Source organism: Daktulosphaira vitifoliae, unplaced genomic scaffold (assembly GCF_025091365.1).
Source record: "Daktulosphaira vitifoliae isolate Bord-2020 unplaced genomic scaffold, ASM2509136v1 Scaffold_1, whole genome shotgun sequence".
Lineage (NCBI taxonomy): Eukaryota > Metazoa > Arthropoda > Insecta > Hemiptera > Phylloxeridae > Daktulosphaira > Daktulosphaira vitifoliae.
Window position 1 is genome coordinate 26007269 of NW_026099572.1, and position 6464 is coordinate 26013732.

Here is a 6464-nt window from a genome sequence, read left to right on the forward strand (position 1 = left end):
GCATGTGTCGTGTTGGCGCAAGCGAAAAGGCTGTACCCGAAAATCTCACAATGAATTCGAGAGGCATATGCTGAATACTATCGATGACCTTTAATAATCTTATTTGTCGCCAAAGCAAAACCGTCGTATTATGTGCATCGGAACAGTCGAGTAAAAGTATCGCCGCTGTGTTTTTATTCATTTGGGAGCGTTTCCTCGTCGTGTTGGTAACTGAGAAGACGTCAAGTATTAAATTATTCGTATTAATGAAATCATCTCGGCCACGGGAACTGATCACGTTTCGAGTTACAATGAAAACAGCGAGGACACCGACTCGTAGGTTACTTGAAGTGATAGTTTAAGGAAAATATTTCGCGTCTTCTACTCTGTTCGGACCAGAGTTTTTACCCGAAAAGCAATCTGCCTAATGTATTTTGTTACACATAAAGTCACATCGAGCGGATCATCGCACTGGTATTGTGTAATAACGGCCGACGGCCTAAGTTTCTGTGTTGTTTCAATGAAACGAGAGTGTAACACGAACGGCCGTGTGGTGGTAAACTTTATTTTTTACCATGGCAATACAAAGTAATATATGTGTGTAAATTTAGTGTAATCTCATCGTCAAAGACGAATAAAACGGGCCACGGGTGTATCATTTAAAATGTAGTCTGAAAAAACGGGATGGGGTACTCGGTCACATACACGATAAATAGACGCACACATTGGGAGTTATAAGCCACCGCCTGTGTATCATGTTATTCTTATAACGCGAACAATAAACAAACATTTTATTACCGTTGCCGATCGTACTCTGCCGGTTATAAAATATTGTACTTTTTTATGATCCGTGGCCTATATGCATGTTATTAAACACACGTATAATATGAATATTAGTAGAATCCCCGTGCGGTGTTTTTTTATACTACAGAAGCGTTCAAAATGCGTATATTTACTACTTTTACGTACACTACTGTTGTTATTATCATTGATGTCATAAGTTATGAATCGTATGAACAAGGTATCTTTGTGGTCAGCTACCGTAGAAGTTGGTTCGGCGAAGTCATTGGTTTCGGAAACGCGGTGCATTGTTAGAGGATTTTAATGAAGAACGTTTTCTCTGGAGTGTTGTTGATGACCGCGATAGAAATGGAACAACAACCAACCGACAACCTACTGGAATATAAAAGAGTTAACCGTGAATCGAGAATAAGACAATCGAACGCTCTAATGATATTACAATGATCACATCTTCGTATTCACCTGTGTATACTGCGTGCATACAATCAACTCCAAGTAGCTACCTTCTAATCAATTCCTATGTTGCAATTAAAAAATATGCTAAACAATACCGTAGGAAATGTGTGTAGGTTTGAAACTTTCATCTCTTTCGAGAGTCTAGTCCGAATCAAGATCTAATTCAAGTGCAGTTGGGTAAATTTTTTTTTAATTGATAGAAAAATGTCGAGCATCTGAAATTCACTACAATTGTTAATAAAAATATGTTAAAAAAATACTTCTCGAAAATATTAGTTAAAAAAAATATATATTTTTTTTAATAGTATTTTAATTAGCATTTTATCTGTGATATTATCATAATAATGCGTTCAACTTTTGAACACAAGAGAAAAACAGTGTAATTATTTATAAGTGTAGTTGAATAAATCAGTGACGCAGTCAGAAATTTTTTCAGTAAATATTTTAGTATTTTATAATCATTTTTTTTTTTTAAACCAATCTAAACGTACAAACTTTAGTAATTAATTCGATCGTGACATGAATTTCAGAAGGTATATTTATTGGATAGCTAAATTATTCGATTGAAAAATCATAAAAATTCTAGAAAACAATTAATATTTAATATAATTGAAATCAGAGGTAGTGTGGGTAAAGAGCCCCTCGTTGGCTAGAATTTTAATCGCATAGCTGAGAAAAATCATTACATTATACGAACAGAATATAGATCTTCAAGTAAAAATCATTAAATTACATCGAGATAATACGATTCCTAACGCAGTTGTTATAACATACTGAATTAATATATTTATTTAAAACAATTACGCTATAGGTCAGTCCAATAATAACATAAAGATGATTATGTGCGAACATTTGTACATAATAAAGTGTGTCATTATTCATTATTATTATTAATGAATAAAAAACACTGCCACAACATTATTACACCTACTGGCATAATGTGACTATAAATTATTCTGCGAAATGAGCGTTATGACAAGAATTGAATGTGTTCAAATTATTATATCGACTGGTATCAGTAACCACCTAACGTTATCAACTCAATTACGGGACACAACATGTCGACTTGTCGTAATCGCATGTGACTTAATCACAACGATCGTAATGTTCTTTAGAGAATTGCTATTTTTATTTTCGGGTTGTAAAACGTTCGAGTAGTAAGTGAATTTTTATTCTGTGTACGAGGTTCAATTACATAGACGTAATGTAATGAGCCTTATCGACGTGTTACTAAGCTCATTATCGTTAAAAGTGTTTTCGTTAACCATACGGACGCGTATTCGGTTTTTTTTTTTATTACATTTTGCTTTAACATGCAAATTTGCATCATGAATCTCGACGCCGAATATTTTTTGCGGCTTGTATCAACAAAATCCAATCGAAGGATTTTTATTACCTCGAGAATTGCCTACATTAGGGGTTGCCAAAGAACCGATCATCATTCCAAATTGTATACCCGCCCGTTTTTCGGTTAGGTTTATTTATGTTGTTTGACCCGTCGACGCCATTCTCGTATAAATTTGACATACCCCTGGGACTGGGTGTATAGGCTCGTCCGGTTTTTACCTTTAGGATACGCGCAATACACAGTCGCCGAGCATAAAAAAAAAAAACAGTGAAATTATGAGGTTTATATGCATACAATAAAGTATATTCGGCGTAGAGAATTTACTGTGTGTTTGCACGAAAAATTTTAACGACGCAACAGATAAAAGCCCACGCAGAGTATCACTTATACACAAAAACGTTTTCATATGGAAATTACGCTGAGGCATAGTATTTTATTTTAGTGTAAGATCTTACACCGTGGCAATTGTCATACAGAAACAGATAAAAAAAATACACCGAGTGAAAAAAACGCATAGCGAGACCATCGTTTGATCTGAAGGCAACAAGCGTACTTACCTGACTAAGCTATTTGCAAATCAAAATTTGTTTTCAGTATTTTGATTTCATCTTGTTTTTTTGTTGGTGGTAAATTAATACGCTCCGATTATCGGACGGATCATTAGTATTGTAGGAAATACGTTTAATGACTACATTTATTTTTCGAGATGTTATCATTTCAAACACTACTCTATATAACGTTAATGAGGCTTCGTGAACACTCGCACGTACGTATAGTGTTTTGGCGTGCGGTTTTCCTCGAGTGAAATAATAACGTTGTTTTCATATCAACCGCCGCCATTAGGAGAAAAACAGTCGCGTCCCTCGTCGAAGTAAAACGATTGTGTGTTTACCTATGCGAATACAACACCACCAACTGATCATTTGGTCATTTGTAGTTTTGTCGTCGTCGTACAATCTAGTCTATTTATACACGTCTTGTACGTACCGTACTATTATCTCATTTCCCATTTAATAACACCTAATTGTTCAGTATATTCATTTATCTGTTCTGCGGTTTTTTCTACATTGTTCTTCGCGCTCGTGCATAAAAAACTGTTATTGCAGTAAGTTTTTATTGTGAGCAGCAACAGCTTAGACAAAAAAAAAAACATTCGAGCGAAGTATGAATTATTTTCATTAGCAAATTGCTCCAAGGCCGCGTTAACCCACTGAGCCATGCCCACTACCTCTTTGCCGCCGTCGTCGCTCCGCTCTGTCCATCCAAGTCGGTTTATTTATTATGACCGATCATAATGGTTTGGTGTTGTGATAATCGATATTTTTTAACAATGATAATGGATGAAAAAAATACAGCATGGTGTGATCACGATTATTCCTTGGAGTATAGCAAAGCGATAAAATTAGGTAACTCGCTTCTATCATTACACAACTGTCATAAGTATAATGGTCCCGTGTGATGAACACGCGATATTTGCTTGCACGAAAAACGGCCTATATCAATTAAAATTCACACGTGACGTGTAAAAAACAGGAACGAGATACCCCTGTGGTCAACACAAAAATTTGTTAGGAAAACGGTTGTGTGGAGGGACTGATGAGTCTGCTCAACTGTTCTGTACAGTAAACATTTATTTGTTTAACTGCATAATGGAACAACGAAAATGATAAAATAAGAATAGACGTGCGAAGCGTATAAAATTGAAACGTTCGTCTCGACCTTATACAATAGTGTGTACTCAATGGTAAATTTAATTATTTTTTCTGCTGGTAAAAAATTCCAAACGGAGCAAATCGAATAAAACACAATTTGTTTTGTTTTTTTACAAACGCGTATGATTAATAAGGCGAGTAAGTATTGATATATTTTTTTTTATTCTCTTCGACGGAGTGTTGTCTCTTGACGACGGTAAACCAGTTTATGTGATTACTTTCGAAACGATGGTGGAGGTGGTGGTTGTGCGCCAGGCAACATCGCGGTTATGACGGTCATCTGGGCGCACCTCGGACCGGTTCATCTCATACGATACTTTATTTTATATTTGTTGGGCCGTTGCCAAATCTCATTATAAAGATAAACGCACACGAAAATAGAATCGAACAATTTTTTCCTCCTCAGTACTAATAAACAACAATAAAAAAAAAAAATTTTAACGCGCAATAACATCTTCCGTTATTGAGCTACTGAAAAAAAATCTACGGCTTGTGTTGCGACCACGTGCAGGTCATCAATAATCAATGCAGTAATTACACCGTTAAACAAAACGAACATTTCAATGTACTGAATTCACTGAACAATAAGAACTCGGTATGGTGTGAACGATAGTGATGATAGTATTGCATCATTACTTGTGTTCAACAAGCACTCGACGTTCACATAAAACACGTGCGCTAGGTTTCGAAATCCCAAAAAGTCAAACGACTAGAGGTGTTTTTTACGCGGAACCAGGAGAATTTATTGTCATTTGTGTTTACTACCGATATTAATAAATGGTAATGTATTCAAATGGTTTGCGTATTTTCCCGAATGAATTTCGGATCAATTACAATGCAATGAATTGGTAAAAATTCACGTCAAACACCTTAAATAAGCCCATTGCCGGTCGGGTATTTTTCCGAGACAATGACATGTTTGATATTATTTGTCTCTGCTGTCGACGTATTCTTGCGAACACGTTCATTTCTATTGATGTCATCGAGTAAACAAATTAATATTTAATAAATCAAATTCACGTTGCGTTCAGTGATTTTTAAATAAATCTCCGATAATTATTTACTTAAATAATCTTGTTAATAAAAAAATAAATAAATACTATTTTCTTTTGCATAATTACTATTAAAGGTCGTGACTCGATAAGGAAAAATGCTTAGTTTTGAATTTTTCAAGAACACTAATCAATTAATAAGCGCTGTCCGACACAATCTAAATATAAATTAACTGTTATTTAACTTGTTGTTTTCGTAAAATAACATTGTAATGATTTCGATGTGCTAGTTGGGTTCAATAATAATTTTAAAAATTAAGCAAGGTCGACATTTAAAAAAATAATAAAAAATTATATTAAAAGTTACTAAAAACTCAATCAACTTAATAAATATTTAAAATAAGTATATATTTTTTACTTGGATAAAATTCTCACCAACGTTTTGGGCTGATGTATTATGTCTAAAACCTTAACAAAACGGTCGTAAAACTCTAATGTACACCACCGAGTTTTAATGGAATTTTTTATTTTACGGTTTAAAATTTATTCATTAGGGTCATTAACAACTTCAACCATTGAAAAAAGTGTTGGATATATATATATATATATATATATATTACGTAATTATATATTTTTTTAAAAAAAGGCGTTCCTGAATAGTAACTCCTTTACTGACTGTGTAAAAAAAAACATAATACATTTTTTTCTCGCTACATAATTTTTATAATGTCATTATGGATCTATTTACGGGGTAAAAATGCATTAACACCTTTATCTACGGGTCCTTTCAGTTTGTTGACACGAATTTTAGTACAAATATAATAGTCTTTGGTCCAAGTAAATTAAAAAACGGTATTAAAAATATCTCGCAAAGTCTGTCAAATAATTCATTCTATGAATGAGGGTGCGAAGAGGATTAGACTGTCAGTCGCTTCAGTTTGTTTTTCGTATAGAACAGAAAAGAAAGGCCCTAACCAACTACTTTGTTATATCAAACTTTGACCTTGACAGATTGACGAATACCTATGAAATATAAATTTTTTTTTCTCAAAACGGATAGGAATACTGTTGAAAATTCAAAACAAAGAGATAGAAGTGAATTTCAAACAGGTCTGCAGTTAACAATTGAATTACAATAATTACCTTCACGTGGAAATTTATATGCAGCTATTGCAA

At 33.9% G+C, this 6464-nt stretch overlaps 1 long non-coding RNA gene across 1 annotated transcript in view; it reads right to left on the bottom strand.

Annotated features, from left to right (window-relative positions):
- The window catches only part of LOC126895767 (uncharacterized), a 12597-nt gene extending 9058 nt beyond the window's left edge, over positions 1-3539 (bottom strand). The window contains exon 1 of the long non-coding RNA XR_007701717.1: positions 3142-3539. This is a non-coding gene — a long non-coding RNA (uncharacterized LOC126895767). The remainder of the gene's footprint in view (positions 1-3141) is intronic.
- Between the last annotated feature and the right edge of the window lie 2925 nt (positions 3540-6464).